The sequence below is a fragment of the Anomalospiza imberbis genome, chromosome 2 (assembly GCF_031753505.1).
Source record: "Anomalospiza imberbis isolate Cuckoo-Finch-1a 21T00152 chromosome 2, ASM3175350v1, whole genome shotgun sequence".
Taxonomy (NCBI): domain Eukaryota; kingdom Metazoa; phylum Chordata; class Aves; order Passeriformes; family Viduidae; genus Anomalospiza; species Anomalospiza imberbis.
Window position 1 is genome coordinate 83,773,601 of NC_089682.1, and position 26,645 is coordinate 83,800,245.

Genomic DNA, 26,645 nt, shown 5'->3' on the forward strand with positions numbered 1-26,645 from the left:
TGGTCATTAGAGAAGGTCAGTGTGCAACAAGCACTGTAAAGGCAGTGCCATCAAACAGGCAAAGGAAAGAAAGAGTTGTCAAAGTTTGTTTTTTTTGCCAGTCCATCAATACCTCCCTTTTGGACAGGCATAATGTGAAAGTTTTTAATTCCAGACCCTTTGTCTGAAGGCTTCTGCCGAGTCTGCACACCGGACGAGAGAGCACACTCAGGACAGAGAGCATTTCCCCAAGGAGCATCCCTGTGACCTTCGGTGCCGCGCATGGCTCCGTGCCTGCTGCCGCACGGCCGCTCTGCGGAGGAGCAGTTGTGGCACACAGAGGTGGCAGCCGAGAGATGCTGCCCTCGGTGGGCACAGCCACGGGGCACTCCAGCTGCCACAGCCCCTCGTCATCCCTCCCACGGGCAGGACAAGGCCAGGCCTGGGCTCAGCCTCCGCACGGATGGGAATGGACAACCCAGGAAAGGCTGAGACAGAATTACTCGGGCTTTAACCAGCTTTTCACGTTGCTGCCCAGCTCTGCACATGATGGCGCGTAACTTCAATGCCTGGTGTAACCTCGTTTGCCCAGAAGAAAACCAGCAGGAACTGGCGAGGGATCCCGGCCAGCGTCCTCCAGGGCGCCTCTGGCGCTGGGATGCGTAGGCGGGCGCAGCTCCCGGGGTGACAGGCTAGGGCTGCATCGGTGTCGATCAGTCATCCTCATGCCGGCTCTGCTCCGGAGGGGCCCCGGAGCGCCGCGGGCCCCACTCGCCCTCGGTCCCCGCGAGTCCCCGCAGCGCGGCCGGCGGGGCGCGGGGCCGCCCTTCCCGCGGCCGCCCAGCTGGTGGCGCTGGCGAGTCGCCGACGGAGAGCGGCGGGGGCTGCGCGGGAGCGGAGCGGGAACGCACCGGGAGCGGAGCCGTGAGCGGGAACGGAGCGGGAGCGGGAGCGGGAGCAGAGCGGAGCGGGAGCCGGGTCTGGCGCGGCAGCCCCGTCGTGGGTGGCGGGAGGCTGCGGAGAAGGTGAGAAACTGGGCGCGGAGCGGGCGCGGGGAGGGAGGAACGCGAAGGTGGGAGGAATTAAAAGCGGAAAAAGTGATGCTGCCGCGGGGGCTGCGGAGGGCTGCGCGAGTGGTGGGAGGCGGGGCCGGGCCGCGGGGGCATGGGATGGGGCGGCGGGGGAGGAGAGGAGGGGAAGGGAGAGGCAGGGAAAGGAAGGACAGTAAATAAATAAACAAAAGGAAGAAACTTCTCTGTGCGTTTTCCCCTCAGCTTTTTCAGAAGGTCAAAGTAATTAGGTTAACTATCGCTATTTTTTTATCGCTATTAAATTTCCACCCACTTCCACGCTATCTGCAGGGATTGAAAGTGCGGGAACTCAAACACCGCGGGAAGGCTGTTTTCCAATACAATGTTTGCTGCACTCCCCAAAGCGCTGAAAATCTACAGCTATGGCAAGAGACAGGTTTCTCTCTTTTTGTAATCACACGGTTACTTTGGTGATACCTCAAGTGCAACTCTGCCTTTGCCAGTGGTAACACGTACCACCATAGCACCTACCTCTCCTGAGGAGTCAAAAATTACACCAGTGAAGAGGAGCCTTAACTAAACTTACCAGTAGGACTGTGCCGCTTGCACTGTGCCGTGACATCCAACAGGTACGTTCTGTGGTCAGTCACACTAGTGGGCTCAACACTTGCCAGCAGCATGAGACTACACAAAATGGAGTATCACTGGGCATTCCTCATTTTAATGGTAGTTCTGGAAATGCTGAAAGCTTTCTGCATAAAACCAGATGAGGGAAAGATCCTTAGTGCTACAATAATAGTCTTTAACCCAAAGATTTTACTTGATTTGGTTTTTTGGGGTTTTTTTTGGTTTTGTTTTTTTTTTTTTAGGAAATAATATTTTCCAGCTTTTCTTCTGCTCCCTTGCATTGTCCCTTGGAAGGCTGCTAATATTGCAATGTCTGAGCCCTGAGTTTTGTTTGGCCCCTGCCATTGCACACATGTGAAGGTAGCCACAGCACTGCCAGGATACACAGCAACACCCACATGCACATGAAGGAAAATTACAATAACCACTTTCCAAAGGAATCTGCTAATCATTTTTGTTTTACCTTTTCAAATAACTGCTGGTGACTCAGGCTTGACATGACTCCCATAATCTTCACACATAATTAAGCAATTTATACCTTGTATCTGTGGGTAGATGCTGCTGTCAACACTCAGGCCAGTTCTGGAAATGACTGAATTGTTTTCTTGGGGAAAAAAGAACTAACAAACAACAACCACCTCTTGCTTTCTGCCACCTTTGATTAAATAATCTTGAATAACAAGACTCTACAGTAGGGAAATTTGCTTGTGTGGGCCATTGCTTTTGAAGCTGATGTGACAGCTTGTTGCACGACTCTGTACACGTTCTTCCATTTCACAGTGATGAATACAAGAGATGAGTGGAGCGAGAAGAACTTCACTTTTGTTACTCTAAATTGATAAAATAAGATTTGTTAGCTGTGATGTTACACTGATATCAGTGTTTCACACCTCAGTAGTCTGAAAGTGGCCACAGTGTCTGTGGGATGGGCTGGGGAGCCCCAAAGTGAACTCCACACAAGCCAAACAGGGTTGCTGGCACCACTCCCATTGCAGCATTAGTGTCAGAGGGAGCAGTGAGAAGTCTTGCTGCCCCTACAGGTTACCATTTGCCTGTGTTAACAGAATATTCTGAGGAATACATGTGTTGTCTTCAGTTTTCTGAACTTTTCTTGGATGGACAGGGTTGTCCCAAATAAATGTATCATCAAGGAGCCCTCCAAGGGCCTCAGGACATCTGGACTCTGATAGGGAAATAGGAAACTTGTGCTGGGGGTGAAACAGGCTGCAGTGTCAAACCGGACATTTCAAAGAGATCCAGACTCTGTAACACATGCACATAAATTAAACTGGGAAAAATACAGTGTTAGACTTGTGGAATCCTCAGTTAGAGGTGAAAAACACTCTTTGTTCTTCTCTTCCCCACAGTGAAATAGGATGGTTTCTTTCATAACTGCACCGTCCAAACCACTTTTTAGACTCGTGGCTTATTTCCATTATTTTAGCAAAGGTGTGTCTCATTGTGCACGCAATATTTGAAATAGGGGAGACTTGGTAGCACTTTCCAGGTCAGCTAGTCCATAACCACACAGACTACTATCATGAAAGAACAACTTCTCAGTCTCATGCAAAGGGAGGAGAAACTGAACACAGTTAAGAAAATGCAGATGAAACCCAGTTATTGGGAGGATTTTTCCAGTTGTTGGATGCTGCAGATGGTGGAAGAGTCCCTACAGAAGATATTGGTTCGCTCTTCATCCTGGCACATGCTGAACTCATCTGCACAAAGCAAAAGGAGACACTAGAATTAAGTCAAGGAATCAAACAGTTTTTCATAGAAAAGCTCATAGACCATTTTTAGGTATTTCTCCCCTATCCCCCCCCCCCTTTTTTTTTTTTTAATGAGAAAAGCAGTTATGTTAAAAACATCATGGGGAGTAATTCTGAACTGGCAGAGAGATGCGATAGATGATTGAATAGATTCTTTCCATCTCCACATTTTGTGATCTATGAACTCACCTTCGGGAAACTTTTCTCATTTCAGACTGAGTTTCACTCCCCCAGGGTTGTCTGAAGAAGGTGAGATATTTAACCTAAGCATCATTAACACTACCACTGTGTTTTGGCTTTAAAAGTTAGCAAGATGTCTCAGCCTGAAGAAGCCGTCACAGCGTGACTCTTCTCTTGTTTGCTTTCTTCCTTGAGGTCTCTCCACAATACTTTCTGCTGGTGCTTCACACTGCAAGCCAGAGGTGCAGTCAGCTGGATGTGCTGCAAAGCACATGCATCTTAAGGTGTGCTGCACCAAGTCCTCTGTGACTTCCTTTTGCTTCCTGGCTTTGTTCCTCACAGGCTGAAAGCTCACATGAGGGACACCACTTAAATATGGTGTCCTGTGCAGTTTTTAATGAAAATCTCATCTTTCTTCCCTGCAATGGGTGGTCCTCTTGCCAAGGGCTGTCCAGGTATGTGTAAGCCCTAAGAAGTCCTGCAGGTCCATGCCGCTTCCAGCACTAGGTTGGTGCTTAGAGAGCATGGCAGTGTCCTCAGCCAGTAATCCCATTTAATGGGGCTCATTGTTATGCAGGGGAACTGGGTGACAAGCATCCAAGTAATTGGTTTTAAATGAGGAATCTGCAGAGAGCAAACAGCAAATTAGGGGAGAGCCTTCAAAAATGAAAGGTGTGAAGGATAGTACTGGAGTCACCCAAAGCAGTCCAAAGCATTTGATCAAGGACCTGGGAATGAAGAGTGAGAATAGCTTGTAGGAGTGATAGTCTGTGTACATGTGGTGACTTGGTGATGATATTGTGAGGCTTGCAAAAGGATCAGGGAGATCCCCAGCTATAAAGCAACTGATTTTCCTCTGGCTTCATTCCAATAAAAGTCACTTCTGTCACAGTACCCAAGCATTGCTTCTCCTAGGTTACTTTCTTCTGGGTGGTTGATTTTAGTCCAAACAGCTACATTTATAGCCAAAACCCTGGGATCCAGAATAATGTTTAATTTAATTTACAGCTCGGAGGATGTAAGAAGGAAGTAATGTGGATATCAGTTCAGGAAAAAACCCAGTAACCTGGAAACAGAGACATAAGAGCACATTCACTCATTTCAGCTAGAACAGTTTACCATCACATGGTGCTAAGAGGACAGCATCAGGCTGATATCTAGTAATCTACAGGTTTTATTTCTATTCTCATTAAACTTTCCAAATTACAAACAGTGCAAACTTAGGTAAATAACAGTATATAATACATAACTATTTTTGATGTAAAAATGACTCCTGGTGCCAAGAAACAATTAATATTTGAAAAAGAAAAACCTCAGAAAAATCTCATTGCATTTATATTTCTTTTCAGACTGGAACTTTGTGGCTTGGAGAATGGATACACTGACCTTTTGCTGGTGTGCGCTTCAGCTCTTGCCACAGGCATCTGAGTGCAAGGGAGCTCAGCTGTCCTCCCCAAACCCCTACACATGCAGACTCCTGTGATCAGCAGCCTATGATGGTCTTGCCACAGATTTCCTGTGCGGTCTTGGATAGGAAGGTGTCTGTGTGCCTCAGTTTTTCCATCTGTAAAATAAGAACAATGTTACACTGCTTCACCAGTGCAGCTAAATTTCTGCTTTAAAAGCACTCTGTGACCTTTTGGTGAATGGTGGTAATGAGCTGTTTGCCTTATTTATAAGTATCATTTGCTGTGATATAAATATTTTCTTGTATTGTTCATACTGTGTTTATTTTGTGCAAGTGAATACAGTCCCAATGAAAGCAGGAGACCAAGTATTTTGCTTTCCCATGTAACTCAACCAGCATTCCCAAATTCTGATCTCTAACACCTCTGCTATTGCAGTCCTGGGCCTCTCTTGAGCAGAAACTGCTGATCATGCCAAATTCTCTGGTGTTTTGTAATGTGGGCTAACATGGGCTGAGGTTTGGATGAGACCAATAGACTCATTTTCACTTAGGGCCTGCAGCAGCACTGAAGCTGGAGAGAACAGAAGTGAAAGGTCAGTGTTTCCTTTCCCTGAGCCACACAGCTCCTGTTTGAAAGCAAATAAAAATATAATATGACTCCTAATATTTATAAATATTTTTGATAGCTTTAGTGCCTGTCTCCCAACTTTACACTGAGGACATCTAGATGTTATTACTTTTATATATTTGCATTGTTTCTTGGAAGGTTTGCTTGAAATAAAAACCACTGTAGACCTTTTACTTCTCTAATTTTTCTAATTTTGTGTGTCTTGGTTTATGTGTAAAGTGTTAGCCAAGATTTAGTTGACTTTCTGGAACAAAGTGGGTAAATATGACCATGCACTTTGAGAAAATAAATATGACCATGCACTTTGAGTTGCCACAACTTAAGGCATGTCTTTATAGAATGATTAAAATGAGCACTTAGCTTGGGTGAGCTGGGATCATGTGCACAATAAATTACTATGGCTTGTTAGATGAAGAATAAATTGTTAAATTACAGTAAATGGAGAAATTACCATGTCCGTGTCCTGAAGGACATGACAGCATCCACTCTCCACTTCCAAAGGGTGGTTTCAGCTGCTTTTCTGGATTTCCTCTGGAGTGAATCAGAGAGGCACACACAAGCAAAGAGATGATCCCACTTATTTTGTGCATTCTGTTTTGGAATGGTGGAAATCACTTTGATGGCTAAAGTTGGTCAGATGAATCCTACATTAAATACATACCATGGTATTATATATCAGAACCTCTTCTTTTCTTGAAGGAGTGTAGCCATTGAAGGCTAGAATCCTAGAATGATTTGAGTTGGAAGGGACTTTAAGGATCATCTAGTTCCAGATTCCCTGCCATGGACAGGGACATCTTCCACTAGACTGGTTTGCTCAGAGTTTCATCCAACCTGGCCTTGAACACTTCCAGGGATGGGGCATCCTCAGCTTCTCTGGTCAACCTATTCCAGTGTTTCACCACCCTCACAGTAAATAAAACATAGTAATAACAATAACAACAACAACAATAATAGTAATAATAAATGTGCACATATAAAACCTTGAGACAAGCTTAGCAACTCAATATACACATCAAATATCTGAGAAAGCAGGTGATGCAGCCAAGCCCTCAAATACCACTAACACTACCCCATTTGTTTTGAGAGGAATTCTGCTGTGGACAACCCAATGGTCGAAGGACTGTTTCTCAACAGGTATACTACTTGAGACAGCCATGTCATGTTTCTGAAGGAGCCATCCAAGCAGCACATAAGGAATTACTTCAGTACAGAAAGACAATCCACAAGGACATTTTATCTCCAGTTACTACACAGCATCACACTGTGGAACCTACATAGAAAATCACTGAGCAATTGCTGCTTAAGCTCATATCTAGATGTAAATTCAGTGCTGCCTTCAAAATCTTTGTCCAAGACCTGATATCCAGGTCCCAGTTAAAGGAGACACTGGATGGAATGTATTGCATGGCGCTGTCTCATCACAAGCAGCACAGTATAAAAAGTCTGTGGCAAGGTATACAGATCAAATCCCAGAGACAGTGATTAGCAAATAAGGGTGAATCTCCAGAAGTCTAAATCAAGTAGTCACTAAAAGCATTGAATATTGCTGAGAATTTTATGAAAAACATGAAAATGTACTCTGATGAGATTGGTCATCATTTTCATCTCAAATTACATGAGAAAGACTACAAAAAAAAAGTGTTTTTCATTGGATCTTCTGCTACAGGTACTCATTACCATGAGAAATGTGAAGCTGCAGAAGAAGCAGAAGAAGGAAAACAAGCTGTTGTGCAACTTCTGTGAAACTTTGAATTTATTTGACTGAGATCAGGACTGCAAGTTAACCCTTTTATCAGAAACCAACCTACCTACATTATAGTCTGCCTGCCCGGCATTGCTCTTATTCTTGGTGGTGAGGGTCGTTCATTGAAACAGAAGTATAGAAGTTATTGTTACTCTGGGTATAACATCTCACCCTACAATAGTTGCTTTGTGATTGAAATGAGTTTTTGACCTGGCAGAGTTTATAAGGAGCCAAATTTGAGCAGTTACAGCCCCAGGTCACTTGAGCACTTCACAGGGACAGAGCAGAAGAGCATGATGGTGATCAAGCAGCTGGCTGGGGAAGCCCTGCTGGTGGAGTCCTCTGCACTTGCTCTTCATCAAACCTCAGCAAAAGTTTACAGAGGACAAGCAAGCAGTCTCTTCCCTACTGAGCATAGTATATTTTCATGTGGTAAAGAATTAGGTGGATTCATTTTCTGCTGTAATTGAAGAAAAACAGGATACCAGGATATACACCGTACTGTATATATGATAGGCAAAATGGCATAATTGGAAAAGAGGCTCCATGTTTCTCCTCTTTTCTGGAAATAAATACCTGTTAAAATATAACCAAAGGCAGTAAAAATATCAGTAGGGAATAAATAAAGAAAATAAAAAGGTTTTGTTCTGAAGATAGCAAAGCAAACAAGCAGGCATGGATTTATCAGCGTAAGGGGAGGAAAAGGAGAGAACAGGAACAAAGTAGAGGGGAGCACACAGAAATAAGATGTGGCACTTGTCTGCTAGGAGAAATATTCTTTTTCCAGAGATTAAAGGAATCACTTTATCTCCTGCATTTTTTTTTTCTTAAGGAAAACAAAGGGCAAGACCAACAGAACTTCCCAGAAGCAGGCTTAATGAAAACTGAGGTGAAATCTCTGTGGGCTGCAACTCAAGTGTCTATTAGTGTGAAGGAGGTGGAAGACTCAGCACCCCAGCATGCTGGACAGGGAGGCAGGCCTGAGGGTGGCACTTTGACAGCCATGGCCATGGAGGAAAGCCTGGAACAAGCAGTCCTAAACAGAGGTCAGATGCAGTGACCTCTGTGATCAGGCCATGTATCACAAGATAAAGTGAATCCACTAACAAAACCTTGTGAGTTGTTGGCTAAAATTTTGCTGAAGGAATTTTAAAATTTGGCTAATGAAAAAGCTACATGCTCCTTTCCGGACGTGCTTAGGGAAGAAGATTCTCTGTCCTAGAGCTCTCTTCAGAGATACCTGGGGTAACTCAAAGTATCACTACGAAACTGTTTGTCATATATGGGGCACTTCAGTTTTTTGTCCACTTTGATAGGTCTGTTTAAAATTCAGTGTGATGCTCTCACTGAAATGACTTTTCCTTATGTTTTCCCTACAAGAACTGCTACTTGTGTACCAAGTCAGTTGAGGGAATGTGGCAGTTCTCAGCTACTACTAGAAATCAGTTATTAGACATGAACAGTAGTTTGGGTTAAATTTGCTTGGAACAAGTTATTTACAAAAATATTTATCATCAATACAAAAAGAAGGCTGAATAATTCTAATACACATGAACACATTAATTATTTCAAAGCTTGTAGCATACATTTTAATTTGTTATCTCGTCTGGTTTATATCCTCGTGTTGATTGACATACCTATATGTAATAGTTAAATCTTCTATCCATATAGTTTCTCATATTTTATGTTATTTTTATTATATTCTTCGAAATTACCTTTAATAAACCCCAAAATTTTGGTACCACTGAAATTACCAAAAATATGCTTATGAGATCTACCTCTTTAAGAACAAATATAAAATCAAACTGGAATTGTTTTTTTAGTGTAAGCTGTTTTCAACTTCTAAATGAACAAGGAAAGCTTTGAAGAAATTTTTGAAGTGTTCTATGAAATATCTCCTTACCTAAAACAAAGCCATATCATATCAGCCATTACAGAAATATTCTCCTTTGCCAAGAGACCACACGTGAAGCTTCAGGTGGTAAAAAATTAGGCTTTCAAAAGAAAAAGAAAAAATATTGGGTCTTCAATAAAAATCAACATGGAACTGCTACTGAAGTTCCATTGTAAAGTCTCATAAAAACATTTCCAGTTGCTCTCTAGTAGGTCTCATTTCCATAAGCAAAACCCCTCTTTATTTCTTCCACAGTTTCTTATAGGTCTTTAAGGAGCTATGAAAAGTCTCTTGCCAACAGGGAATTTCTTGCAGAAATAAAGTGTCTTATGAAACATTTTTTTTTATAGATCTGGAAACATATTAATGATTAAAGGGCTGATCCTTCAGAGCTGAGTATTTGCAGTTTCCATTGCCTTCTGTGTGAATTACAGATGCTGGGCATCTTTTCATATCAGCTATAATATCTGCAAACCTCAAGTGTTAGATGATTGCACCAGACTTGTCAGAAACCTTAGGGCTTTGCCTTCTGAACCACACAACAGAAAACAGGTTCTCATATTGAAACCCATGAGTTTCAAATTCAGCATTCAGGTCCTTAAAATCATGGGACAGACTTAAATTAATGATATTTTTCAGTTTTTATGTGATTCATGACTTTGTATCTTTTTTCAAAGTCAGCTTCTTGCCTTTTAGGTTTTCTCTGCAGAAATCCAGGCTGGAAATTCACTTTTCTTTAGAATACAAGAATTTACTTACCTGTCTCCTGCACCTGAGACTAAAGAAAGATGTCAAACATTTAGTGTTGCACTACAGGCCTCGGGGTGGCGAAGTCATTGTCCCTCTTGCAGGTCTGGTGCCGTGCTCCTGCTTGTCTGTCCTGGCACAGCCCTGTGCTTTCTCAACACTTAGCTGGGGACACAGAACCAGAGCAGTAAAAAAAAAATCTGTGGGAGGCAGAGCTGCAGCTGCTGGAGGAGCTTATTTTATCTGTCAGCAACAGTACATGAACCCTCTCTACTGCAGGATAAAATCTGACAGAGAAGCATAAGTCCTGACAGAGAAAGTTTTATGTACATTAAAGTCCCCATCAACCTGTCAATGCATAAATGGCCATGTGCAATGTAAGTGATGATTAAAAGTGATCCGAAAGAAAGCATTTAAAAACCAAATGAACCAACCCACTACACCAGATCTACACCAAAGCTTCTTGATAAGTTAAACTGTTTTTAAGACAGTGATCAGCCACAAAAGGCCTGACTGCCAAAAGGCATTTTAGACATTCAGCAGATTTCCTTTTAAAACCTAAGATAAGAAACATCAAAATATAAATGAAAAAGACCCCAGTCAACAGTATAAAATTTCTTGAGGAATCAAGGAGAGTGTGTCCCATTTGTGGGACTGCTTCCAGGGCCTTCTCCCTCTCCTTCATCTTTTGTGCTTTTGTGTTTATGGCAAAACCAGTTTAGAGTTGGAATGGCCACATTCAGCCTACAGCCCAATAGCAGCTCCTTTTGGAAGGATATTTATTATTCCTGCTGCCTTTAATTGCCTGGTTAATCTGTGTAACCAAGTACTGTAATCCATGTAATCCCATGGCCTTTTCACTTGTCCTTTATTGACCAGACAGGTATTTGTTATGCTGCTGCTTGTGTTCTTCCCTCCACACAGGCTGTCAGCTCTTCACACATGAGGATTACCCACCACACTCAGTGTTTGTACAGAGCTGGCACATCTGGCCTGAAGCTTCCAAGGGCTACTAGATAAAACAAACAAATAACCCTGAAGCCACCCTAGTGATTTGTTGAGGTTTATTTGTCTATTTATACCATTGAAGCTGGCAGAGGGCAAGGGAGTGAGAAGAAAAATGACATTTTCCTTAAAAAAAAAAAAAAAAAGGAAAAAAATAGAGAATCAGGTGTTGTGGGGAACCAAGCTCCATCTGTTTCATAGTGTTCTCAGACCACTGAATAGTCACCTTCTGGGGCGGTGCCAGAAGAAAACTCTAATTTTTCAAAGATGAAAGTCAGATCAATGTATTCTGTAAGGCAATGACAATTAAGTCAGTTAGATTTTCTCAGAACCTTTCCATCAATATAAGGTACTCCTTTAATTGTGTCACTCAAATAACACTGCAGTTGTGGGTCAAAAATGTAATTCTTCATTTTCCTGCATTTCCATACCACTGAGGTTAACAGATGTACCTACTCCAGTGATACGTATGTATGAATGTCTGCTCTAGACCTACACACTAAATAAATGACAGGATATTTGTCAAGCTGCCCCTGGGAGTGGCCTCATATTTTTTGTATAAGCTTCAGATAAAAGTCTAAACATCTGGATACTTATAAAAATCATCCAGAGCTCCTGGATGTTGAGTCTTTCTCTCATTCATTTGGACTGAAATTGTCAGTGGGCACAGAAGTGTTGTAATGTGAGGCGTAATCTGCCAGTGGACAGAAATAGGAATCAGATGTCTTTCAAATAAAACTCACCTCTCCACCAGCAATCCTCCAGCGAATCTCCCACACCTGTGGATGAGGGTTACACTGCTGTTACTGCCATTTAGAACTCTTTTAATGCTGGATGTGTTTTTTAAAAGACAGCTCTCACAGCTTATAAAGCAAGGTTTTGGCTCCGGCTAATGAAAAGCATTAGTGTACTGTGGGAGGTGCAGGGAGAGAAAGATTATAATTAAATCTCTCCACTCCTCTCCAGTCTCTAAGGGCTTGGATAAGAAACAGTTCTGCTGGGCAGCTGAATTTTAGCTAAATAAGATAGCTGGGGGAGGGAGCCTTCTTGGTGGTTTCATATATGCTTGCACATGTGGTAGGGCTAGGGAACGTTTCTGATGAAAATAAAATTGTTCTGGGCTCAATCCAGCTGAAAATACCGGCAGCTTGCCGGGCCCTGCAACTTTCATAAGGTTGCAGATCCTGGCTCCTAGCAGGAAGTTTGGCCCAGCCACCGCAGAAGGCCCAGCAAGCAAAACAATAGTTTTGTGCCTGAAAATTGCACATCAAGTTGGGAGAGGCAGGAAGGACGTGTGCCAACATGCTCCCTCTGTCCCAGGAGCCGAGGTTGGGCTCCTTCTTCCCCCTTGCCCCACAGCCTGTGAGCACAGCCAAGAAGTAACATAGGAGCCCAAAGATGGAGGCTGTGGCTCCTCTGCTCACAAAAAAGGGCTGGTGGGCCTTGGCATCTTGTAGGCTGTTGGTGATGACCAGTAATGGTCTGCTGCAGGATGAACATGGTTCTCCTCTCATCGTCCTGTGTGTTCCTTTCACTATCAGACTCTCCTGAGTTTGATTTGGTTTTGAAGAGCAAATATTTGTTGAAATGATTTATGATTTACATTAATTTATATAGCACCCTTTAAGTACATCACAAGCGGGTCTTTATAAGAAGTAAGTTTGAAACAATGTAGGTGCAACATGCCAAAAAAATACAGCTATTGAAAACAGAAGACTAAAACACCCAAACAACATTTTAAATCTTCTGAAGGAATTTAATACAAAACCTTTTCTTGGAGTGTAGGAGAATGTTGGATTCATGGCTTTGGATTGCTGGGAGGTGTGTTCAATACACTCTTAGCTTGAGAATAGAGACTGAGCCTATGTTGGGCAAAAAAAGCTAAAAAAAATCTGAGCTCATAACCTTAGTCAGATATTAGAGACATGGGCAACGAAAATGTTTTAAACTTAATGCTACAGAAGTAATTGCTGCAGCTGTTTGGACCAGACTCAGCTCTGCATCATCTCATCACCCTAAAATCACTAGTGGTCCAGAACTTCTCACATTATGACAAGATGGCCTGTTCTAGGACCAGAAACAGGGGCAACACAAGTAGGGTCAGTTCACCTTCCTGACATACAATCAAATGCAGCTGCAAAATTTTGCTCTAAGTTTCTTGTAGAAGGGAAAAAGACAAGTTTCTACCAAAACACAACCCTGATCCTGGCAACTCTGTACCTTTCTCAGGATTATACTGCTCTGGAGGAGTGGAAAGGCTCATAGCCACACTGATTTCCACCCATGTAAAGTTCTGTTTGTTTTTTTTTTTCCCAAAAGTTGTTTTTTTTCCAAAAAACATTCCTTACTAGGAATATTCACAAGCATAGAAAACATGGAATATAGTGAAAAATAATGTTGAAGTAAAACCAAGATGTTAATGTCCCTTATCATCTTTATAATCACTGATAAGCCCTTGCACCCACAGATATTTAATGTGATTTAAACCAGCAGTAATTAGTCCCTACCCAAAAGAGTACTTAAAAGCATACACCAACCCACCATGAGGACTGACACCCTAAGATGCTACACACGCATTTGCACACTGTACTGAAGCCTTCATTTTCCTTTTCCTGTAGTGGAACATCTCTTTTTCATGGAGTTAACCTGAAAATGTGCCTGCCACTCTTTTTTTTTTTTTCTGGTCTAGCAAAACTTTCTCAAACATTTCAGCTGTGGTTGGATAGCAGGCCTGATTCTGTACTTGGGAAGTGACTGAAAATTTTGCTCTTGATTTCATTGTGTTCAGGATGAGATCTTACCAAGCAGCAGAAATCTAGTAAGTATGCATGTGACCTGTGTTTTCAGAGTTTCTCCGCATCTTGGACTACCAGGTCAGTCTCTCTTTAGAAGCATATATTTGAAGAGAATGTAAATACCATTTATATATGCATATGCATACCCACACTCATTCCATGCATGCATATATATATATATATAATAATATTACTATTTTACCAAAATTGTGCAAACTTGTTACCTGATCAAAATACAAGCCAATATTACTTTAATGATGAAAATCTTTGCTTTTCACTGCAGTTGTCTTTGCTGAATTAAACGAAGACGACACTTTTATCAGAAATATACCTAGACATGTAATCCAAATGACACAGACCCCGGTTAAGCACAGAGAGATATTTTACTTTCAGTTATACCAATGTAACTCTGCTCAAGGTGAAAGACATCCCTCTGATCTTTCACCAGGAAGGCGTACTTCTTCTAAGCAAAAGACATAAAAGACCTGCCAGACTTGTGCTCCTCAGTGGGATTTATATCTCTGTAAGTGGGCCTGCTTGAGTTGAAGATGTATTTACATTCATTATGGGAGCTTTTCTTCTTCCCCTAAGTGCAGCATACAACTGCATTACATATAAAAACGTAATAAATAAAATGTTCTGCTTGCAAATGTGCAGTAGAACACCAACACAATTTTATGAGAGAGTATTTGTACATAATCTGATTCTTACATTATAACATGTTTCAAATACAGTATAATGCTCTCTCACTTTGAAGTGATAGCCTGCATAGAACAATGTCTCATGGGATGAGCCAAGACCCCCTTGCTCTTGCAAATACACTCTAAAAACAGGCCGGAGTTCTCAGAAGCAATGCACTGATTAGGTTTGGACCAGGGGCTCACTGGTCTGGATAGCACTCCATAGGACCTTGGTAGAATTGACTTGGAAAGACCCAGGACCAAGGTCCCAGTAGTCCATAGCTCCCTGGAAGAGCCATCTTCTCTTAAAGCCACATTGCAGCTTGGCCCATAATGGATAGGAGTTATGTACAATGTGTTCCTCTCGTATAAATGGCACCTCCACACCAAATCTTTGATGTGCTTTCCAGGGCAGTGATGATTAATTTTAAATAAACACTGTGGGAAGGCCACACCTCCCTCCATGTCCCATTCAGCTGCTGCTTTCTGCTGAAGCGCCAGTCTTTGTGCATCACGCTGAGAAGCAATGTGTTATTCCAGATAGTCCTGTGAGGGCTCTGAGAGTCACTCTGCCTTGGACCAGGGCAGCTGGCAGTATTTCAGACCACATAAAAGCTGCCACATGATGGAGTTAGGACCATTTACAAAAAGCTGTGAGTGCCGTCATCCGGACAAGGGTACAATATGAGCAGGGAGGGATAACGTGACAAGGGAGGGGGGCAGCGAGACACTGGGGACACCATGTGCCTGGTGTAAGTCCAGGGTAGAAGGGACACATCTGTACACAGAAATTAAGTCAATAAAATTGCAGGGTTTCAGGAAGCCTCTCGGAATAGGCAAAGTAATCCTTGCTGTATGTATGTCTAGAAATGCATGTCACAACTTTAGTGACAGACTTCCACAGAGAAGCAAAAGGGGTTGCTTCTTCCATCTTAAAAATAATTTCCTTATTGTAATGATGGTACATAATGACACTGTTCTCTCAGTATTTAGGTACTGAATTCCCCTTTTTTAGAAGGGACTTAAACTTGAGTGACCTGTGGACCTACCATCTATGTACTGAGCCCTCTTTGTTATTTGTGCTTTTTGGAGAGATTATGCTCTCACGATTTATATAAAGAGCCTGCCGTCTTAAAGAGGATTTCATATGACCCCCTGATCCCATTATTTAAGTACTAAGATCCTTCTTGTTAGAGGTTACTTTAACCACCATTTAAACACTCGGCTCCCCAGAATAGGGCTTTCCTCACCAGTGTCAATAAAGTTAGCTTTTGTTCAAGTGCTCTTCCTCTGCAATTAAATCACACTTGAATGGCAACAATCCTATTTTTTATAGCATGGTCCCATTCCGGCTGCATCCACCCATGCCAGTGGCATGTTAAGCAAAATCCAAACCCGAGAGTAGATGTGGATGTTGACTGTGGGTTGTGCAGCCATGACTGTGGCTCTGAGCCCCACCAGTCAGCACAAGAGTGCAAGGACTGAGCATGGAATGGTGATGGCATCCTAGAACACTGTGATTAACTCCTTAAATAACAAATGTTCAGGCAAACCCTCAAATCATTGCCACAGCAAACTGACATGATGAAAAGAACTAACTTTGAAACTACTATGTCCTTGCCTTTTTCTCTGAAGCATTTCACATTTGTGAACCATGTGCTTTGTAGGCAGTTATGCTGGTAGCATAAGATTAAAAGCTTTGTTTTAGCATGTTTAGGTAAAGAATGTTTAATAGGACTCACAGAGAATAAAAACTAGGACAGTTTTAATAATAAGTGAAGACGGACTCTTGCAAATTTCAGGGATCTGAAAGAAAAGCCAGGAAAAAGCACAGTAAGGAATAATGCTTTTTAGAAGACAAGTACTGCATGGACCAGAGCATTTCAATTCCACAAACAAGAGACAGAAAGAGAAAGAGAACTAGGTATAAAAGAACTACAGTGATAATATTTAAGGTGTGGCAGGAAAAAGATGATGTAGACACGAATATGGCAATGTGGAAAAATAATACGGAAAGTAAAGGCACAGGGAAATAAATGGGTTCATTAAATACCTGTCTTTCCATTGTAGAACTGTAGGTGGATCATTAAAGGAAAAGAGGCCAATGAGGAATTCCTATAGGAATTTCATAGTTTAGAGGTGGCAAAAATTCTTTTAAAGATGTAGCCAGTGATGTTTGAAATAAATCATTCCATGAGACACTTCACAGAAGTGAAGGCAATAGGTGCTGCTCACATGAGTATTACAGAGCAACATACCTTCAGAGGCTGTTAAAAATTACCTGTTCCAGAGGAAGATATATTGGAGATCACCTTTGTCTAAGTGGTCTGATATTTAGAAGATGCTTAATAGATTTTAGTGTATCAGGATAATTTCAGATAACTGAGATATTGACTTTGTGCCAGGATTCATGAAGAAAAATAGGTAACTCTAAAGAAAAGTAATGAGAGGTTCTCTCATCAGACAGAAATTTTAAGAAAAAAATAGAGTAAACTAAGTAAAAATCATCAATAAAAGAGGCAGAATAGAAGCCTTTCCTAGTTAGTTTGCTATTCTGTTCTTTAAATTGTTCTCGATTGATGACCTAAAAAAGCCACAATAGATTGAAGAAATTAAATATTTGGCCACATAGAAATATTTTATTTGGTATTCAAGTATAAAATGTTCATACAATAAAGCTGAAGCAAATTTTGAAATTAAACATTTCAGACTAAAACATTCAAATACTTAGTTTTTAAAATGTCAACCCAATACTTTTCAGCTGTATTTTAGGTTCTCCTTGTACCCCTACATATATGAAAACATGTGTTTTCAGCTGTAATACTTTCAGAGATGTAACATTATTTCAGAAAATTTATTGGTTTTAATTTGCATTTTTCAATGGGTAAAAGGAAGTTGTAATGAAGCTTTTCACTCAAATGTAACAAGGAAATAATAGATGAGAAAATATCGCAAATCAATATGGTTGAAAATAATTTTGCATTTGTATATTACTGCAGGAACACAGATGTTGGAACATTATGTACAGTTCTGGTCATGCCATATTTATAAAAATACATTGTAAAAATGAAGAAGATGTAAAAAAAATGAGCCAGGAAAAATATTCCCGTGCGGGAAAAAAAAATTCTGTGCAGTGCAAGACCTCAGAATCTGATTAAAAAGAGAATGAATAAGTAACTTGAATGTGCAACACATTCTTTCATCACAAGTTATTCTGGGACTAAAGTGAAGAAAAGTACAATTAAAGAAAATGTTTTGGAAAACCAAAGCACTTTATTGTCCCAAAAGTCTTCACTTCAAGGCTAGATGTCTATATGGAAGTCTGTGATTCAGAGAAACTCAAGGTAAGAAATGTGATATGGAACAAATTTAATCTAAAACAAACAAACAAACAGAAACAAACCCCAAACCCAAACAAATATGAACAAAACATGGCCTATTTTACCCTGGTAAATAAATCCTGATGATCTAATAGCCTTTCTGGGCACATCTGTGTGACATGCTGACTCTGTTTCTATGGATAACACTTTGTGGAGCAGTCCCAAGTCTTCCTGTACATCCAAATTACCTTTTTTTGGCAGAGCACTGAGAGGAGAGATAGTTGTGCAGCTATTGCCAAAGCTAATGAGAAGTGTATCTTAGACAAGACAAAGCCCTGCTTGCAGAGAGATTTAAGCTGAAGTGATGTTTATCTTCAAGCAAACAGTGAAGTCATAAACACTCTGAAACCCATTCTGCCTTCGCTTCCTTGCTGCTCTTGCATAGTGTTAACAGGGCTGCTGTTGCCCTCCCTATGCACATCTGCACCTCCTCATTTCTAATTCTTCATGGTCTTGAGGAGACAGAAGTTCTGTAACTCTCTTGTCCCCCTTCTGTAACAAAGCCATTAAGACCTCATTTAAATCAATATCTCTCCACTGATTCCTCAAGGTTTTAGTGAGTGTCTTTGAAATTCATCCACAGTGGTTTGCTGTACCCAGAGCTCCCAGCCCAACTTGAGTTACTATCTTCAGAGAGGCCTGAGACCTCAAAAGGTTTTATTTCCTACCCCTATGCTTCTTGGAGTCTTCAACTCCTCTTATACAAACTGACAATGCAAAAAAGGATTTGGGGATCATGTCTAAAATGATTTGGAATTTGACTCTCATAAATCCTTATCTGTTAGAGGACTGGAATTTTTCTTTTCCTAAGAAAGCAAACAAACCTAATTTCTTTTTAGAAGCCCAAATATCCCAGAAAGCTAATTGCAAAATAATACTGACTGTACAGACACCTGTGCAAAGTGCTCCTGACTGTCAGCTAACATGAAAATTTAGGTAATCAACTCCATTAAAATCAATAGGAAACTTGCTTTCTGAGAAAGTAAAGTTTGTTGCACCCAATCTTCTGCAGAGTTCTTTGTTCCCAGAGACATTTTATGCTTCACTAAGTAAAAAAAGTCATCATATTTCAAGGTGAAATTTTGCAGGCCATTGATCTAGAATGAAAGCTAGTTCCTTTGGGTATTTTGGAAAATCAGAAACAACATATTTATTTAATTTAGAAAAATTACTTCCGTCCAAGGCTGTTTCTCAAGAAATATTCATGACAACCAAACTTGCAAACTGGCTACATATACGTGCCAGGCATAGCATAAAGAAAAATAGCTCAATACTTTGTGAAATCTCTCTGAAAAATAATTGCTTATTGGATTGTAACAGATCTTAAAAGAGCTTCCAATGTCCTGGAAAAATAATCATAGTTTTAAAGGGCTAGTAAATCTTTGCATGGTAGTTAGCAAATGTTTAAATAAACTGTAAAGATTCCTTCTAACAATTTTCATACTTAGTCACTGAATGATTAACCATGTTGCTTTTTCTAAAGTTTACATTAAAATAATAAGAAATAGACTTTCCAAAATAGTAAGACATTGTGATTCTTATGCCAATAGGAAAAGCCAAGGGCATTAAAAATTAAAGATGACATCTCCAATCTGGATTTTGACCCTAGCTGAGTAATTTTCATGCTTCTGGACTCTCTTGGTCCCTTGAGCAAAATGGACAAGACCATTCTTCCAAAAGCTGAGGGTACACCTGACGTAAATTCTTTCAGACTACAAATTTAGTGAGCAGAAACTAAGGTTGGCTTAGTTATTGAATTTGTTTGTGTTGTTACATAAGGCATGGTACACTTTGCAGAAATAACTGCTGAAATAACTAAGTGAATTATGAACAAAGTATAGTCTGAAAAGTAAAAGAGTGTTTGGTTGTGTTACCTGTTTTAAAAGAGTTTAAAATTTCTCTTCTATGCTTCATTATTTTCTCTTTATGTTTTTTTAAATATATAACAAACTTGAAATTTGATAAAGGTTGGGTTTTTTTTCTCTAAAAAAAGTCAATCTTTTGTAATAAAAGCCTCTGAATGTTGGGTGTGTGTGTGTGGGGTTGTGTGTGGCATTTGTTTCGGTTTTTTTTTTGTTCTGAAAAACATAAAGATAGAATATGCAGAAAATACTCAGATGGAAAAAAATATTTTGCTACCAGTCAGAAAGCTCACTTCTACTTCCCTGGAAACAGAAGATGAAAGGTTCATTTTGCCCTGAACCAGGCATCCTGTACCAAACATCAAAGAGCAAACAAATAGCAATTCTTCACTAGAATACTGTCTAGTAGTCATGGCTCAGAGACTTTCTGTGTTGGGGTTGGTGTCTTTGTAGTAGCACACATAGGATTTGTTGCCTGAACCTTTATTGTTGTCGTGTTTGAAGGACATCCTCAGCATAAATACACGTGAAAGAGCTTCCTTTTGCTTGCTCTCAGCCTGACATCTGCTAGATGTTCTTGTCCTGTGTGAAAGTGAGAGGGTTTTATTCACCTTCCCACCTCTGTCATTCAGCATTTCAATTTGAAACCTCTGAGGTCTTCATGGTGTAGACCAGAACAGAATAATTTTTGGACAGTTCAATAAAGCTAAAATTAAATGTTATATTTACAATTAAGTGCCAAACTTTCAGTGGTATTCTCGTGAAACTTTTCCATTTTGTAAAATCAGGGAAACCTTTTTTGACAAAAAAACCTGTCTTCTGGAAAATTTTCAAGCTTCTCTGAGTGTTATGCTACGTTTTTGGCTAAAGAACCTCAGTAAGGGCTCTTTATTTTTATTTTAATACAAGGTGTCAAAATTAATTATCAGAAATTTCACTGACATAAAGGAAAATATTTGGGCCAGAGCATTCATTGTTATAAAGACTATTACGAGAATTTTTATGCTGCAGCCATAACCACATATTCATGTAGACTAACTAAATAAAATACAGATTTCAAGCAAGCAAGGGTAGAGTTTTTGGCTAATGCACACAAGGCAATATCTTTCGTGAAGTTTGACTTTTATCAGTTCATGTTGTTCAGCTTTGTCTGCAGATATTTTGGACTCTTAACAATCTGCTCATTTAAAGAAGTTGACTCAGAAATGAGGGAGGCCAGAGGCCTGCCAGAGATGATGCCATCCCTCTTATGGTGCAGTCTCAAGAAAGAAATGGGAAAAAGGCAATTTTGTGTTTGGTATCTGTATCCTGCCTAAGCCCCAGTTCAGCTGCCTAGCTCCTGCAGAAGACTCTCTATTGCTCAGACATATTTTCCACTTTATAAATCCATGCTGACTTCTCCCAATCACCGACTTGTCCTTAATATGTTTGGAAATTATTTTGTTCTATTACTTTCCCAATGATTGGGTTGAGGCTGAGTGGCTTATAGTTCCCTGGATCTTCCTTCATGTCAGTCTTGAAGATAAGAATGAAATTTGCTTTTCTCCAGTCCTAAGGAATCTCTTGAGATACCCATGACTTTTTCATTACCATCAGGAGCAGCCTCACAATGGCAACCACTGTTCCCCCTCATGGTGTAAGTTGCCAGGTCCATGGGCATGGGTACATTTGGTTTTGTTTAAATATTCCCTAACCTGATCCTTCTCCACCAAGGGAAGTTCTGCCTGGTTCCCACCTTTTCCACCAGTTTCAGGAACCTGGAATTCCTGAAGGTATATCTTACCAGTAAAGACAAGGAGGAGAGATTTGAGTACCTTGGTCTTTTTCTATGTCCTTTGTCACCAGGTCTCCTGCCCTATTCTGCAGTGGGCCCACATTTTCCCTGGTCTTCCTTTTGCTTTTGCTGCTGTGAAGCTTTTCTTCATCACCTTTCAGGTAGGCTCTGGCTTTCCCAACCCTAGTGCTGCCTGCTTAGACAGTTTCACTGTGGTCCTCCTAGGTCATCTCTCTCTGCTTCTACTTCTTTAATTGAAGTTTAAAATGTTGAGCTTTTTAAAAAAGATAGCAGAAAACATTCCAGGGAGGGAAGAATAAGCCTGACAAACTTAAGGTAACTTACATTGCTGAAGAGGCACATGGGCCACATTTCCTGAGTGTTGATGGCTCCTGTCACATACCATGTTATCCAGCTGAGGAATGACAAAAATATAAAAAATCAAAGCTGGATTTTAGCCCAGAAACATCATTCAAAGATCTCTCTGTATGCAGGCTTGGAGACTGCAAAAGCTCCAAGGCTTCACTGAAACAATGGCCTGAGCTGAAATAATACGTGTGATATGTTAAACACAAGATCACGAAACCTTGTGATCTTTTAGAGGGATCTCGGCTGGGAAATATGGAATATTCCTGAAAGGTTTGGCATTAAAAGTGACACCCATTATTGTCATTATTGTGACTTTTGCTTATGAATATGGCAAGAATTGATCATAACACATATTGTTAGGCATGTAAGCTATTTAGCAGGAAAATTGAACTTTTCGTTTTTCTTCTTGGAAGAAGGAAATTCCACATGGGAATACAGAATATTGTGTTGTTCTCCTTGAAGATGCTGGATAAAGAAAGGATATAAAGAGGATAAATTGAGAATTTTTTTTCTACTTAATTTTTAAAAAAAAATAAGTCCTTGTTTCAGTGGATTCCAAGTTAATTATTTTTCAGAAATATTCAGAGGGAGAGACAGTGTACTTAACACACACAAAAATAGTTGATGATTTCTTGAAGCACAAACCTTGGAGGGCGTAGACACTGCTTAAATCTCTCTCTCAGGGTTTGAGGCCAGGGCTTGAGCCAGGTGTCTGAACCTTCAGCTAAGCAACTGCACCAAGATGTGCTTCTTCAGGAGTTCTCTTTCTTTTTGGAGGGAAGCTTGGTCTGGAGCTTCTGAACAGGAGTTTTTCAGGAAAGGTCTAGTTGTAGTAAAGATTTTCTTGTTTCAGCAAATAGTAATTTTCCAATTTAAAACATGTGCTGTGGACTAAGTTTCCTGCTTTGCTCCAAGGCTGGGTGTCTTCAGAGTCTGGAGATGTTCAAGATGGTGGAGAGTGCTTCACACAAGGGGCATCTCCTCATGTGACTTCACAGCAAACACAGGAGATGAAACAACAGGAATGAGCCTATGCCAGGGCTGTTTTATAGTCATCCAGAACTGACCAGAGCTGGTTGCTTAATGCAGCAGTTTGGTTTGGGGAAGACTGTTGTTCTCTTTAGGTTGTTGTCCTGTCCTGAAGTATGCAGCATTTTCCAGCCCAGGAGAGATTGATAAGAGACTGAAGAGCCGAGCTACAACCCCGCGAAGAGGACTTTCTGAATTTGCCATCTTTTCAGAACAGCGAGAAGTTTTATTGTTTAATATTATTCATTTTTTCTGCTTGTGAATGCTTTGCTTCTTAAATAAACAGGTTTTTTCCACTTTTATTGAAGGAAATCTTTTTCCTGAACCAGTTGGGGGCAAGGCCACTTGAATCTGCTTTCTAGAGGGACCCCTTTGGAAGTTTCCTCCCAGATTTGCCCTAAACCAGGACAGAAGGCTTGGGGAAACTAAGGACGGGAATATGGGAGACTGGTGAAACTTCTCCAGAAAAATAGTTATCTATCCAAAGGATTAAGTGAAAGTTGGCTTTTCTACAGAAGTCCAGGTCTGGACATGTGCATGCTGATGGAATAGCAAATTCCTGTTTTGCAATTACAGCCAGAAAGAGAAATGTTTTCCATTTGCTGCCTCTCCTCCCACTTGCCCGGTGTTGGCTAAGGGTGTTATTCAGTTCAGCCAGAGAAGATGGAGGGTTGGGGGATAACAGGAGTTTCAGGGACAAAAAGAAAGAGACAGGAGTAGGAGGAGAAAGGGGGAAAGAGGGGGAGGAGGAGGAAAGACTCCTGGCACAAATATATATGCATTCAAATTGTTGCAAAACTAGACCTTGTGAGAATATAAACCTTGTGCGATGGAAATGCAGGTTCTGGTATGATTATTTCTGCTGCCTGTGAAGGTAGGAGGTCAAAACAGGAGAGGATCATTCTAAGCAGCAGATGTGGAGGCTGTCCAGGGACTGGTACACCCACACACACTGGGTAGCCGACCTAGGCCTGTGGCAGAACCAGAACCCTGGCCAGCTTTCCTTTTTTTCCCCCTCTCGCAATAAAAAGCATGAGGTTCATCTGACCAGAGAAAGCAAAGCTACCACAGCCTTTTGTGGCCAGTAAAGCCAAGTACAGACTGTCATTGTCAGGCTGTGCAACACAGTCCACTTTTGTTGTTTACTTGCAGCAGCGGGTGAAAGGAACTGCTCTAAGTTACGTTTGGTGATGAGGAGCCAGGAGAAGGGCTGTCATGGGAGGAGGCTCTGCTGTCTTCCTGAACTTTCACTTTTGATTTTCAGCTGAGCTGGAAACACGATTCTATTTTGTTATTTTTTTTCAGTGCCTGGACCTGAGGCGAGATCCTCAGCTGGGATAAATCAGCTCTGCTTTCCTGTGGCCGAGGGAGGTAGGAAGATGCCCAGCAGTTCCAGATACAACCTGCCTTGTTTAGAGACTGGACCGCTTCTTTTCCCTGGTAAAATTGAGACCACCATTTTCATGTGCTCAATCATGAAGTATGTGAACATTTTTCAAAAGCAAAACTTCCCAATGACCCAGAGTGCCTTTAAATAAAGAAGTGCTATTGGGCCTCGGCAGTGTGAAAGGAGCAGTTGAAATCCCTGTCTTACCCAGCTGTTAAACCTGTGTTTGATTTCTGAAAAACCTATAGAGAAAAAGGGTTAAAGGAGACCATACAAGAAGTAGAAGAAATAAATTGAATGCACATGTGCAATCATTATTCATACTAATGTTCCTTGTATTACTTCATAACACAGCTGTATACACAAAAAAAACAGTCCAGTTTGGTTTCTTCCTATTTGAATCTTATTAATTTCTGTTTAATGGAACACAAATGTTTGTGCTCTTCATTTTGACGAATGCAGCCTCGTGGTGTATTTGGTAAGCGTTAGCTAGCACAGTTGTGACCATCTAATACAAATGTCTCTGGGCCTTTCATGCCTCCTGACAGGACATCTTTTGAGCATGACAGTTGCCATGGGGACGGGTGCAATGTCTATTTGGAAGGAAAATTGGGAGCAATGCTCATTACGTCAAAAACTACATTGGGGAGGGAGGAAAGGAGAATGTTTGCTTCTTGTGCTGACACTTAGCTGCTTGTTTTACCCGCCACCCACACACTTCCATCAAACAATATCTCTTTCAAATGCAGAAGTCAAAGTTTGCATCTCCTATCGTTCCAGCTGGAACAGGCAAGGGCTGTGTGAAATGAATATCATCGTGCTCAGGGCCGGGGCACTGCCTAGCTGGCTCTATCTGTCACTTCGTAGCACAGCAACACTGAGCCCTCTCAGTTTTCCCCTCCTCCCACCCTTGGCCAAATGCTTTTCAGGGCTCCTTGGGGCACGGCGAGGACACCAGGGTGGTGTGGGGAGGGGGCAGCTGGGGAAGTGTAACCAGTTTACTCAAAACCATTGGATTTATTGTGGGTTTATTCTGGTGAGAGAAGAATTCAATGTCTGTGAGTATCATAATTTCCAGAGATAGGGAAGGTGGCAATGAAAAACACAAAGACCGTCGTATCCTCCCCACCCCCAGGACACCGTGAGAAGTCAAGGAAAAAAAACACTTTTTGTGCAAAGAGTCCAGATCTTCCTCTTTCCATGTATTCCTTAAGTCTGCACATTTCTTTCATTAGAAATTAGCCATTGCTATATTTTTCCCGGATTTGTTCTGTTGACTTAGACTTTCAAAAAACCCTAAACCCACACTTAGAAAACCCCCAATACCCACAAAAACTGGATACCAACCAAACAGTTGAAGAGAGAGATGAGGCAGACTTGCCATGAGGCCCAGGTTTGAACAGGGGGTGTTTTCAAAGTGCCCAATTGTCTGACTTTGGGTGCTGGTGTAATAAAAAAAAAAAAAAATCATCTTGGTGAAATACAGGATTCATTGCTGCAATACCTTGCTGATACCTGTGGTGGGAATTGTCAGGATGGGAGGTATGCTTAGTCACTGAGATACCTGCATCTTGAAAGATTTGCCTTAAGGTCCTGCCTGCTTGGCTTTCTGTGTTTTACAGGGGCCAGGTGTTCATGGCATCACCCAGTGGGTTGCATTTCTCCCTCCCTCAGGATCATACAGGCAATCCAGTACCTATTTAGTCCATGCTCTAGACTTCTTGGAATTACAACTTCCCTAGCATCTGGGTGAATACAAATTATCTCCCATATGGAACAGGAACAGGATGGTGGAGTTGGAGATGGCCTCTACTTTGTAGGGGTAGAGGGTGTGTTTGTGTGTGTGTGTGTGTGTGTGTGTGTGTGTGTGTGTGAGCTTGGGGTTATTTCATGCTGTCAGAGCACTTCTCTATTCTCTTCATCATAAGATTGCTAGCATGAAACATGATGCAGAGAAAGAGGCAGCTTTGACATACTTGCAAGTTTCCTGGCCATCACCAGTCTGTGAGAGTACTTGCTGGGTGCTCCACACCGGAGAGGCTCCTCGACCGATCCCTACCTGAAAGCAGCAATTAATTTCTAAGGTTCGATTTACATTTAAAAAAGCCCCAAACTACCAAACCTCAACCCTCCCCTCCTAGAAATATATTCCATTATGTGCAGGTCTAACAGTTCTCCTTTCCACCCCCTCCCTGTTCAGTTGTGCATTGACAGCTGCCTTTAAACTTGAACTTTCTCTACTCCTGCACAGCCTGCTGCCACTTAAACTGCTTGACTAATGTGACATCACCTCACAGTTGCAGCAGCAGCAGCAGTTGTTATCTTGTCTGGGGAGAGAGTTTTCCAGGTCTCAA

At 41.3% G+C, this 26,645-nt stretch overlaps 1 long non-coding RNA gene across 4 annotated transcripts; it reads left to right on the forward strand.

Moving 5' to 3' along the window:
- The first annotated feature begins 918 nt into the window (after window positions 1-918).
- Window positions 919-26,645, forward strand: LOC137469417 (uncharacterized). 4 transcript variants are annotated; one of them, XR_010996489.1, is made up of 5 exons: window positions 919-1,004; window positions 1,514-1,639; window positions 6,760-7,477; window positions 8,202-8,484; window positions 18,072-18,253. It is a non-coding gene; the product is annotated as an uncharacterized lncRNA (long non-coding RNA). The 4 variants fall into 4 exon arrangements; XR_010996487.1 differs by lacking the exon at window positions 18,072-18,253 and adding an exon at window positions 24,210-26,645 and having other exon boundaries at window positions 926-1,004; window positions 1,341-1,639; XR_010996486.1 differs by having other exon boundaries at window positions 926-1,004; window positions 1,341-1,639.